The sequence below is a fragment of the Cephus cinctus genome, unplaced genomic scaffold (assembly GCF_000341935.2).
Source record: "Cephus cinctus unplaced genomic scaffold, Ccin1 Ccin1_scaffold0132, whole genome shotgun sequence".
Lineage (NCBI taxonomy): Eukaryota > Metazoa > Arthropoda > Insecta > Hymenoptera > Cephidae > Cephus > Cephus cinctus.
The window spans coordinates 1,805,234-1,819,014 of record NW_014332865.1 but is presented as its reverse complement, the minus strand read 5'-3'; the positions used below and the strand labels follow the sequence as shown (position 1 = coordinate 1,819,014).

Genomic DNA, 13,781 nt, shown 5'->3' with positions numbered 1-13,781 from the left:
AACCAACCAAAAAGATTCCAAACGCAATTGGTTAGTTGTACGGGAGGAATCGGTTGGCGATAGTAGAACCAACTGCGATATAATACATGTCCATATGCATATACATACCAATACGTATCCGTTCAACCTACGTATGAATGCCTATACCAACTTATAGCTTGGGTTACTTTCCATCTTCACAATTTGCAATTTATCGAGTCTGTTCGAAGTTCGAGGTACGAGGTCGCTACTCCTACTAGTTTCGCGACACGGAATAATATGCACGTTTTATGCTGTATCATTGTGAATCTCAATACAGAAAATAAAAGCTGAGTATACTTCTTTGGCAGGGATATCTAGCGCCCCATCTTAAATAAACGCTAGGCACTTTCGTGGACTGCGTATGGTAAACTTGTTGGCGCTAGTCACCAAGCATCAGACGGGTTCCTGAACATTTTCTACCGAGGAGGTCACGCGTAACGTGGTAGTGTTGAACGGAGAGTCTGAAAGGTGGCAGCACTATGGGAGACGACATACGTGTTATTGAATATACATATTTCACTGAATTTAACGAAGCTTCTCCCACACTAGGACCCATTATGGTTGTTTTTTTGACTTTCATATACCTAAGCACGACTTTAGTTGAATCTAAAAGTCCAGGATTGACGAATGTGTCCATGACTATTTCATGATTTGAGAAAAGAGACACGTGAAATATTCTTTATTAGGTAGGTATATTTAGATTGTAAATACGTCATAGATTCTTGAATATAAAAAACGAGCTATCTCTCGACTAAGAAATGAATTAATATCGTAATAAATTATCAAAGCTTGATGGACCATTATTTGTATAACTTTACAAAATGTTTACTAGTGACCCGGAAATAAACGTTTTAACTTCTCTTTCATTTTTGAACGCCCGAAAGATTCGAAATGTGATGTCAAACTGACTCTTTGCATATAACAATAAGGGATCCTTTTGTTCCTGATATCATTATCATTGATATTGAGTATCGATAATAGCTATCGAGCGTTCTTCCTGGGATTTACGTAACACGTCAGATCGATCACTTTCACAATCTATACGAAATCTTCATGTTTTGCGATGTGATTCGCGAATATTTAGTATACCGTTATGTTTCGTAATTTGATTTTCACGAGTCTTGTATCATATTAGATAATTAGCACCCACATTATTACAACTGTACCCTCATGATAATTATACCAAATCCATATATAACGACATCAACAAATATCTTCTAGCTTCGTAATCGAATCGACATTTAAAAGAGAATCCACGACTTTCGCTTTTCCAAGAAGATCGCAAGCAATGGCAGAGGACACGCAATAACGTTGATACCGTCGGTAACCTAGATTTCTGTATCGACTTTCCACGCAGCTTGGAAGGAAAGAAAATAATGAACGATGAACTCTTGGTACAATGAAAAATTTGCAAACCAATGACAAGCATATACAAACAATAGTTTTACAGTTGATTCTTACGGCAACCCAGTCATCAGTCATTGGTCGGAGAGGAGGATGTGGATACCTAATTGAGCTCGTCTAATTGTACGCAATGAGATAGCGCAGGAAATCGTTGAACGATTTCAAAACGATTAACCAGAGCCAATTCGCTCGATGATTATCAATGACTGTAATCACCATTCTAATTAGCTCTTAAGGAAAGGTGTGCGAATCCTAGGCTTTAGACCTTTCCAACCAACCTGTGCCAAATGTACACGAGCTGGAGGACATATCCGATCTTAGAATAGCACGTGCCTACTATATAAATAAAATATATATATTCCTCTATCGAAACGTGGACTAGGAGTGTGCAAAATTATTTTGAACGGCATTGACCGAGGATGTCACATTCGTATTCGCGTAATTCGGCGATTAGAATGCAATTCGTAACTCCATACTATGACAATGGGCGACCTCCCTGCCAGCGTTGACACTTATATTCCGTATATATTCAAGCGCAATTCTTTCGATGCTCAATAAAGATCTAGAAGTCACGAAGGTAACTCGTCAAGCTTTTCCTTAGGTTGACCCAAGGTCACTCAACGATTTGCGAATCATTTAATAAGACAATTTCTAGTATCTTGACATCTTACAAAAATGCCTTCCTTAACCTCAAAAACCATTTCGAAGATCTTTACGTACTATTCTCCATGTATCGCACAAATGTATCGTATACATAAATTCATGTATCATAAAGAATTATATTTTCTTTTCTCAATTTTCATATATATATTTTCCGACCTTCGTAAACCAACAAGTCAAGGACACTTGTTCGCCTCTTCGGTTCCTTCCATTGCATAAGATTACTGCAAGAGGCAAGCGTGAAGTAGGTACTAGTCCCAGTGGGTACAACGATACTGGGTCACTGGGATACTTTCCCCTCTTAAAGTATCGATAATAAGCAACCACCTCGATTAGTTACTCGATCGATCGATCGTACTATCGATATGAGACTACCGTTCGAAGGTCGTAGACGCGCGTACCAAAGTATATATATAGATATAGATATATACAGGTACGTTAGCACTGATGAAATTATATAATTTTCGATTGGTAGATCCCCTAGAAATCTTTCAAACCTAGTAAAGATCGATGTTGAAACTATTATAAACTCAACGGATTGGCCTCGAGCTCGGAAACTATCGAAATCGCATTCCTTCGCGAATACCAAAGTCATGTGGATGAACATTAACGCCAACGACGCTTTCCCCATCAATTCGATGGTCTTGCTGGGGAAAAGTCATCCGTCAGCGATTACAGCCCGTGGATGGTACTTTGGCTTTATTTAACTTTGATTTACACTGATTCAGGATACAAGTGTATTTTTAGATCTCTAGAACGTAGGGTAAACGTAATGGTTGAGTAGGAGAATATCTTCGTCATTTATATTCCGTATACGTAAGTCATTCTCGTGGGGACGGCTCTTCGTGCAAAAATACAAAGGCTAGGGGAATATTTGAATTATACGATTTTTTTGCGAGTTCGTCTAAAAATATTCAGAAAACCTGCTGGAAACGTTATACGGACTTGCGAGTATTTCTTGTATGGCTGTGGTAAGTTATCCGTGCAAATATGTATGACTACCTGCTTAGCCTTTCTACGACCCCACTATTGTGACTCTGAGCTTCGCGGGAGTCTGTCTTAGTGTTTTTAAGACCAAGCACTTTTTTTCGGACGGACTGGTTATTTTTTCGGAACGCAGAAACGTCTTGCATACTGATAACATAGGTTGAGTATACGTAATTCTTGATGCTCGGTATAAGAAATAATAATAACAACAATGCACGAATAATACGAACAGCTTGAAATTACGTTTTCCTTATGAGGTTAATTTTTTATTCATTTCATATATTATAGTATTAGTGGACTCGCATGATTTTATGAACATACATCGTGTGGAATATTCACTGATTTATCGGTATATTGTGATCTTCGTTAAGTGTCTGTTAAATTTGCCTTTGTTACGACAAACCGAAAATTGGCAGTGATCCTTGAACAGAAGCTTGATGCGCTCTTTTATTATAAGGTGTAAGACATCGTTATTTAACCCAGCCGATATTACGTCACTGAGTGTGGCCATCTTGCGCAATGACGGGGAAAGTGCGGACTGTTCTGACCACCGTTATGGTCGCCACGTCTTGAGCTGAACTAAAACTGTCTGTCTATCTACTGTCTCGATCATTGGAAGCCATCTTGGATCCACAGGTTATACCGATTCTTCGACTGTGTTACCGTACCTATATAACATAGTTTGTAAATATAATTAACAGTTTTCCATAGGGATAAACAAGGTTCTTTTATTCAGTGGTATTGGAGTTTCTATTGTCGTATAATTATCGAAATTAGAATAAATCTAATATTCAGGTTTTGATGCATAGAAGGATGAGCATGCCGGTCATTTAATTTGCACATGATCGTAATGACTGTCGATATGGATACTTGTGGACGTTAAGTGTGATACAAGAAAATTGTATTACATAATATGTTCTATCAGAGAAATATCTACCGCCCTCGAAAATAAACTATTTATGATCATGCAGGCGTTTCTTTTAACCAATCACAGTTTAATTAGACATGTCAAACGACGCCTAGTGTATATTCTGACGTATGACTTCTCCTTCACCTTAAGCACTCGGTTGAAGAAAAAAAATTGAAAGAGAAGCTAAATGATGAGAAATCGTACGGTAAGAATTCTTTATGGGCAAAATAAGGGGAAAAGAAAAGAAAATTTTTGCAACTTTTAAAATTTCAAAAATTCACTCACACCCGAGCAAGCATATTTTTATACGATGCATTTATGCAAAAAGTTTATCGCGTACGATATCATGAAATTCTGAGGAGAAATCGCAGATTTCTCCTATGTATTTTTGGAAATTTACATGTTCACTTTAAAAATAGAGAATACACTCGACTCTCGACTCATTTAAATATATTCAGATACACGTGCTCTATTCGCCACTAATTATTAACTATTTAAAGATTTCGTTTCTCGCCTCGGTGCTGGTCCATTGAAATTTCAATTTTTTTTTCTGACTCCCAGTGACGTCACGTTAATTCGTCATGTCGTACTTGCTGACGCGAGCCGAGGTGACCCCAGACGTCATGGCCGTCGTGTATAAATTTGAATATTTCTTTGATATTCACAGACAGATTACCAGTGTCTCTATATACCATTTTTGAAAAGGAGGACCATCGAAAATTCCGACGTCGGGTAACGCGACAACAAGTGATTTTCAAAATTATGCTTGACCCTCATTAACACAGCAGACACTGATGGGCATGCGTTGAAATTCAATGTTAATGCCATTTATTAATTTTCGTCAATGTAAAACCTTGCGATTGACTGTGGTCATGATTATTTTTAACTAATTCGAACCTGTACGTACCACTGTACTTTACTGTGACGAATCGCAAAATCGTTTCGGTTCTTTCCCTATGACTTTTTATCATTCGTAATAACGTACACGTTATTACGTTTATGACGAAAAAAAAATAATGCCGGTAACTTACGTGCCGTTACGCGGCACTGCGTATTACTTGATATAATCAAAATTAGTCTCAATTTATTTGTCAAGGGAAACACGATGACGAGGACGTTCGACGGACGTTGTTTTTCAAAATACCGCGGATGATCGTAACGCTACGATAATTAAATTTCTGGTAAAAAAATTTAGTCGCAAAATTTCTTGACCTGCAAAATTTCGTTGCTATAACAATTTACGATAGGCGGAATTTAAAAAAATATTTGCTATCCGATCACGTGCCCATTAAACAATTTCTCGTTCAACGTATTACAATTCTTGTAACGTATAAGATAATAGAAAATCTTGATAAGAAAATTCGTATGACGTACATACCTTTATTTCAAGAGTTCACAAGTCGTATGTGTATAGTATAATCCCGAAGAGGCGGTCATTGAAATCAAAAATGACTAGCAATATCCGTGTAGTTTAAACTCACGCATATCAATAGTCCTTAGTTTCTAGCAATAATTAATCAACAGTCAACGCTAAATTGTAATTGATTTACGGTAGATAAATCGGCATTTATTATATAAACGAGTATTCTTTGCACCGTATACGGCAACGCGTGCGTAAAGATATTAGTTCTGGTGACGTTAACGCGACTAATGTCCTTATTAGGTATAATAATAAAATTATAACGTCACATTATAACCGTAAAGATACCGGAAGTTAAGGTCAGTCGAATAAGTTACCTGAATCCTTATATTTCGTTTAAACGCCATTTCAGATTTCAAATTACTATATATATATATTGATCCGAGCTTCATTTTGACTGAACGTTGCTGCGTCAGCGTGAAGAAATTGCAGGCGGAATTTGATCGTGGAATTTTGAAGACAATAGATCCTTTGTTTGCGTCGGTAAGGCAGACGGGATTACTGGTCCGCTGAGTCAAATGTCTACAGCCTTAAAGTATGTAAATCGATTAACGCACATAAGGAAATGTTAGCAGCTCGCAGCTTGAGAATTCTCAGCTGGTGCCTTGAGACAATTGAATTAGCCGGTACGTTGACATGTGCATTGTCGGTGGGATTCGGCAGAAAGTTATTTCTTCATTTTGTTAAGTCGTTTAGTGTTTTACTTTTACTCGTACTTTTACTTTCACGGGTATAAACGAGAGTGCGTTACCAGGATCATTCCTTGAATTTGGCAATTATCTAATTTTAGTCCTTGACCTATTTCCGGGTTCGATATGTCCTTCGAATACGAAGGATTTCTGGTACAGATAACATGCGCCATCGTGTGACGTGCAAATTGTCAAATACAAAGGGATGGAAAATCAACGTGGTTGATAGCGAAGGACGTTATCTAAACGTTGCAGGAAAGTTACGTCAGTTGGTAGCCGAAGGATTGCCAAACTGGTATACGAGTAGCATTGCAGCTTCAACGGGTGTCTTATGGGTCTGGTAACCTTGACTCGTGCTGAAATCGTCGCACGTAGTACAGTAATTGGCATTGAAACACCGACAATTTCAACAGCATTGATCATCAACTCCTTTTCGTGTTGATCAAGACCTGCTTAACCTGCACTCTCTAGTTTCTCTTTTGACACCCGAATAAGCACTACGATACAAATTGTTAATTATACTTGGCTCTGAAATATTGTCAACAAGAAACACTCGTTACAGTATTCCCTAACTGTAATAAACCTACATTCACGATACAACACTCAGAATTGAAATACGTGTATAATGAAATAAAAGTAAAATCAGTGAAAAAGTGGACTTTCCGATAAATACTTTTTAACGTCAGTCAAAGAAATCTTATAGCAAACTCAATGAATTTGGAAGTAAGATCCTGAGATCTTATAAGTCGAGCGTCGTAGACTTTATAGCTTTGGCGAAGGAAGTGCTAAGGCTCTGAACATATGGGACTCAAAAGGTATAGAAGTGGAGGTGGAAGTTCATGAGGAAAAGGTGGAGGCTTAGGAATAGTTGGAGGGAGAGTACACAACGAGGCTATAGCTTGACGGACCTGGTGAGTCGGTTCTCGTTGGTCAGTCTTGCGGCAGGACTCGAAAGTAGAAGAGGGCCTCTTTCGCGATCTTATTTGGCTCTACGTTTCTCACTTCGCCTGTCCGTCCGTCGGTACACACGACTTCTCTACACGTTGCAAGGAAACTCGTACGGTAGAGACAGGACGTGTCTTTACGATTAATACGGTAATACGGCTCGATTGTGTGTGCTGTGACGTTATAATAATCCATGGTGCGTTCTATTTGGAATCATCATTCAATGACGTTCACTGGACGGGATTACACTTAGTTCGTTGATACGAGCAGAAAGAGCGACTCCGATTTTGAGGAAAATCATACTGATTGCGCTTTGCTAAACGTCCAAAGGGGTGCGGGGTGCAACCTTTATATCTACGATTGTACGTGTACGTATTTGCAGATTTATGTGTATTGGGACTAGTTTTTGAAGTTTTTGTGAAGGATCGAGGAGAAGTTGAAGAATCGAGTGAATATTAATATTCGTGGTATATTCAGGAATTGTACAGGGTATTATATAGTAGGATAGGTATTTTGTTTTTATGGTATAATTATGTAATCGACTGTCTGTCAGATGTGACAATGTAATTTGAATGATAAGTAGTTCGGTCGCGTGAGATTTTATCTTAGTGGATAAAATGTCTGTCGTACTTTATTATTCATTATATTGAATGATTTAACGGTTTCCGCGAAAATCTTTCAAGTACTTATGGATATGTATTACAGTTATGTATACGCGTATACGAATGTCTGACATGACGTAGGTGTTAGAATCGTGGAAATTGGAACGTTGACGGAACCAGTGTGTAGGACTTGAGGAACGTTGAGAAATGGACCGGCAAGTTTTACAGTAACGGAATGACTTGGTTCGATAGGAATAACTAGCGCGAATCAGATTTACATATTTTTTTCAAATAATTATACGGGAATTTCTGTATAGCATTGAAAATAGTATAACAATTATTATAGTATTAATTGAGAACCCATTCTTGTTTTGTTTATGTACATTTCCACACAGTACTCAGAAATACTGTATGCTATATTAACAGGTAGAGGGGTGTGCAAGACAGCCGGAATACAATTTCGTAAAGAAATCGCCTCAAGATAGTCTGACACGGCGTGAAAGACCGAGAGAAATATACTTTCTAGACGGCACAAAGGAAAATGCAAGTTAGCACGAGACCGTAAAAGTATCGTCCATTAGCGCGGGTCTCGTCACCTATTATAATTGGACAATAATTCCGCCGCGACCTTCGAAAACGTTATTTCGAATCCGCAAAATCTTACTTTCCTACAATTAGATTCGACCTACAGTCCTTAATTAATCGAATGAACATTTTAAGTTATAATAAATATCGAAAAAGAAAAATTTAACATTAGTCATTAGCTCGGATGCTTCATCGAAGGTTCTCGTACAGGTGCATTTGAATTTGGCGCCTTGAGCCGTGAAATTAAACCCTAGGTGTCTACAAGGCGACTGGAGATCGTTGACCGGTATTTTGGTAAATTAGGTAATTATTTGTGTGGCAATCGCGGAAGAGCTTGACTATAAAATAAATATGAATTTATAAAAAAACTGATGAAACTAACTGGAAAAAGATGCTTCGTCCATTTTGATGTTAATTCAACTGTGATCAATATTTCTCATGTACTTAATGACGGATGGAAATTATTAATATTTTATGGGGGAAATATTACTGCCAATGCCATTACTCAGTACTTCAAAGAAAACTGGAGTATAAGCTTTATCGATTCTGTATACTATACACGGCAGTAGTTCACTGGACAGTCGACGGTTTATAATAAACGTAACTGACAATCCATAACAGTCCTTAGAAAGTAAGACGAACAGCCAACTGGTCGATACGTGGTTACGGTCTTCGTGAATAGCAGGAACGTCGTCAATGTTGACATTCCTCATTTTGGCTGTTAGTAGTGAAGTTAGAGTGAAGAAGTTGGCAAATTTTCGATTGATGCTGATCGCCATATTACAAAAGATTGATTTTTGAGTAAAAAAATTATCAAATATCGTGAGTTATGTTAGCTAAAGAAAACGACATTATTCACGTCTGATGCTTCGCTCGACCTCATTTTCTTCACAGTTGATTGACGGGTTGACAGAAAGTGGCGGTTAACCTCTTAAGTCGAACAATAAGAATTTTTGCTCGAATATACAAAAAAAATATCGAAATCTAAAATGCGTATATACGGATTACAAATCTCATACGACTTTATAATACGCATAATCAATAATCTCGTAATGCCTTCTTGTACCCTTTATTTATGACTCATGTTAGATATTTCGTAAGAGCCACGCAACTAAAGTTTCGAAAGAAAAACTTTAATTCAGCCATAGCCACAGGATGAGATGTCTGCGGAGTGTAATGAAAAGGCCTATAAGAAAATACCCGGATGTATAACTTACTCGATATGTAATTCTAATTAGAAGAGAAAAAAAAAATTTTAAAATCGACTAATCATCAACACGGTCAATTTTTCATAAAATTTATTCTCGTCAAACGAATTGCAAAAGCTTCACAATGGAAAATCACGTCCTCTGCTTTTCTCTTCTCGTTAGTTTAAGAGTCAACCGTACCGATAAAAATAACGTTTTATTTGAATTAAAATATAAAATATTTTCACCACAATAATGGAATTTGACTCAAAGGAATTGTCGAGGCTTGTGACGTAAGTAGTGAGATTTTAATTACGCTCACAAAAGCCTACCGTCTGACTTTCCCCGTGAGTAAACATTCTTCTTTGGTGTAACTGTCGTCCTGAATAATCCCAGTGGGTTATGGGTCGGGTCGTGAATCTTTGGTCATAATCTAACGCACGATTATGCGTTACATCTAGAATCGGGAGACGGTCGAAACTTTTCCCGAAGGTGGTACCACGGAATGTCTGATTGAGAAGTTTTTAGTAGGTCAGCTGGTTATACGGGACGAAACTATGACGTAAACATGACTGACCGGTATTCGGGATGCACGATTTTGATACCAGCCACAAGGGGCCAACCCACGTAGATACATAATATCTAGATACTCCTTTATTTCTCCTATGACCTAGAGACTGTAATTCGGGAATTTCATAACAGTCAGATAAAAATATGCAGATTGAGTTGTTATATCAATAAATTTTTGTATCTTACATGATTTTGTGGAATCTTCCGTTGTATGAAATCACATACTATTCCATGGTAGTCATTGGTCTTGTGTAGATGTCATTTTATACTGCGAGACAGAACTTGATTTCTTGACCAACTTGCACGGCATAAATAATTAGGATTTTTTTTATTGACTTGCGCAATTGCTCCCGCTTCTCATATACGCGCAGGTGTGTTCTGTTATGCTTAGTTACTTGGCTTGCAGTTTATCCACGAGGAACGATATTTAGAAAGGACTTTTTATACCTAATTCTTGTACACAGTGCGTAATTTATTAATGGCGATCGGCAAGTATCTGTGGAAAAAGTAATTTGAAAGGAAAGCAAGATTTAATTAAATATTGCAATGCACTTACGGATATATAAGGTTATTCCGGAACATTGCACCGAGCGAAGTTAGCTCGTTCGTTCGAATCGGTACAATAGTCTACTGAACAGCTGTCTGTAGGCATGATAAATTTTCCAATAAAAAATGTGCGACTAGAACTGACAAAACAACATAACAGTATATTGTTATTGGGTTATACTTTATTCCCTGAAACCTTTTTAATAATTATTTTATTGGTCAAAAGAAATATCGCTGGCCTTCGCGTCAGGTTGGTTCACGTGAAGTGGCGTATGGATATTTTAATTAAACCACCATGACACTCACTTGGCATTGGCAGTGCTAAGGATACCAGAGTGAACAAATATACAAACATAATAAAAAATAAATCTAGACATTCTCGGCTTTTTCCGAAGCTCGAAGGGTACACTGTGAGTCAGATATTTCCCAGCAGGTTATTGTATTATAATTGACTACAGAGTAAATTTCACATTTGAAGTAAAGTAAGACTACCTTATCGGTAACGTAGTTATTAATTGCTAAATTTCATGGTCAAAAAGGTAACTCGCAGATGCACGAGATTGCCCCGGACGAATTGTAAATCAAAGGTGAATTCGATGCAAATGTCCTGCTAATCTATTGAAGAATATAAAAATAAATAATAAATAGTTAAACACAATAGCCACAGGTGTCAATGCAGTATTCCACAATGGTCGACACCTTTATAAAATTCGACTTGACCATGGCCCATTAAAAAGAAGGAATAACTCAAGCTAGTCTTTCCACATGTGTCTGGGAGTCAAGTAAGCGCGTGTCGTCGTATTCCGAGGCGGAATGCTGAATTATCTTGCGCAATCTACACCATCGAGCATTACGCGGCCATCTTGGATTTCGAATTTCGAATACTAAGCATCATTACGTACAGCACCATTAATATTGGCAAATATGATGTATCCTGATGCCATTGTATATTATGCCATTCGTGTAATCCGAACGCACAAACCGCATGGATACCCAACTGATTTCGCTATGTGATTTCGTTGAAATGCACTTTACCTGACGGCTTATCAAAATTCATTCACCAATGCGCTGCGAAGGCGAAGTTTCAATAATGACACATTTAATCATCCACAAGTAGTCGTACGGAACTGCCGTTCGGCTGAATTTAATTATCGAAGGATATGGCGGATATCGATCGTTAACAAGAACGAAGTCGTCGAATTTCCTATAGTCAAGCTTCGAGAAAATAATGTCTCGTTCCCACTTATTTAGCATTAACGGAATGACATCGTTGTAATGGTACTTACTCCGGTAATTAATCAATATCGTAACTATCGATTACGCCAAGTATAAATTTACCAGTCTCTTGCTTCCATAGAACCGTTTTTTTGCAATCATCCGTAAATTTGAATTTTCTTTCGTGTAACGAGAGGGAATTGAGGGTGACGTAATTTTCCGGAAACTGTGCTGCTTCTATTAGTTCATTTTTTTTTGCCAAAGAACGAAGTTGATTAATTGGTAAATAATTCGTTCGGATTCGCCAGATCTAACGACCATTTCGCAAAACTTCTTAACGCGGACATTTTCACTCTTATCCTTTTTTATGTCTCTCGCTTGACTTTTATTTCTCTCTTAACGGAAGTTGCTTAATTGTTTCCTTTGGTTTCGGTCTCTTCCCAGAAAAGAAATTACACCGGACGTCGAGCGCTTTGACACGGATACATTTTGGCGGTAAATACAAAATCTTACGCATTCAAGTACATATGAAGGAAACTGTCATCCCGATGATTTATGAGGATTTTTTAAAGAGAAAATAATCTTTGATAATTTTCAGATTTTTCTTTTTCTATTTAACAACAACTCTATCGTTTAACAACTCGAACGAGGCGTATAATGTCTATCGCGTGGAAGCGTGAAAATAATACGAGTCCGCGATCTTGATGCACTCTTAAGGATGATAGATAGCAATGGTGTAACACGCGATGACTAACAATATACATTGCGAGTACACTAAAGACTATGCTAATTTTTAATTTTTATACTGATTCTTCTACATTATTCAACATATTATCATGTTGGATTACATAGAAATTTCGAAGAAAAATTGCAATATCTCTTACGCCGGTACCTATGCACGAAAATACATAAAAATATTCTATACGCTTAGTACAAAATTCCCTAGGATTTTCATACTAGAAAACCATCATATATATCGTCTCTTATTGGACATGCATAGCTACGCTACATATACCGCCATAATACACTCAGCATGTGCTCCCGTATGTGAGCTGGTTGCCCAATGAAACTGCTAAGCGTCAGCGAAAAGAAAGCCGCGAGTTTACGTAACAGTCTTTGCTGACTCCTTCTGCCAGCGTGCAATCCAGAATAAACGGCCGGCTGCAGGCGAGATTCCTTTGAATCCTATAAAATTCCAATAGAAGATATTTGATACGTTAAACAGCTGACTTTTTAGTTGAGGAATTTAGCACTGAAAAACTTTTTCTTCAGAGGCTACTAAATTTTACCTCACGGTTATACAGTAATGTATGATCGATCTTTTTATTACTGTACCGCACAGTCCGTGACAAATTTATATTATCATTCATTCATATTTCTTCCATAATGTAACGGTCAATCGATTTGCATCCCCTTTGTCATTTGCACAGTTATAAATACGATTTCCGTATATTCCTCGAGCCTCTTCATTGTCCCATAAAATTTCTTAGTGGTTTTATATTATCATTATTTTTTTCGCGTACCTACAATCATATGTGTATCTGTCCATGTATATTTATGAGATTCCATTCGCATAAAGGTAGACTCGCATGCTCGCCCCTAGTACATGATGCATACTTGACATATATTAGAATGCACGGTATGTCTTACTCGGCAAGGCGTAACATTTTTATGATATTCAAGTTTTCGAAAACACATCGAGTATTCGTACTTGAGAAATTCAAAAATCGTACAATTGTTACGTATTTCTTAGGAGTACTCGTATAATTGACTATGGACCGTCTATCGGTAATAGATTTTTTAGGGGCCAATTTCCTATGGCCTTTAACGCAAATGAGTCACCTAGACTCGATCTTTTATCTGCTGAATGGCTGTAGACGATTTTTGAATAAATTAAAAAAAAAGATTTTAATATTAATTTTATACAATGTCAAGTCTGACTTGTGTCTCAAGAGGAAGTCGAGTGGGGATTAATGTTTATCGCTGCGATTGTTCCTTAAATAGTGATGCCAGTTACATTTTTATTGAAGTAAATTAGAT

The 13,781-nt window shown here is 37.4% G+C and overlaps 1 protein-coding gene and 1 long non-coding RNA gene across 6 annotated transcripts in view; one reads left to right on the top strand and one right to left on the bottom strand.

Annotated features, from left to right (window-relative positions):
* Positions 1-13,781, top strand: part of LOC107263130 (ABC transporter G family member 20) — a 29,137-nt gene that overhangs the window by 2,969 nt on the left and 12,387 nt on the right. Inside the window, exon 1 of one of the 5 annotated variants that reach the window (XM_015730014.2) lies at positions 7,008-7,398. The exons of 3 other annotated variants lie outside the window; for them this stretch is intronic. The gene's annotated coding sequence lies outside the window, so the exon portion shown is untranslated. Of the gene's footprint in view, positions 1-7,007; positions 7,405-13,781 lie in introns of those variants that run through there. One more of the 5 variants, XM_015730013.2, reaches the window with a different exon arrangement.
* LOC112493727 lies at positions 9,505-13,779 on the bottom strand. Its single transcript, XR_003058404.1, has 2 exons — positions 10,167-13,779; positions 9,505-10,087 (listed from the first exon to the last, which is right to left on the bottom strand). It is a non-coding gene; the product is annotated as an uncharacterized LOC112493727 (long non-coding RNA).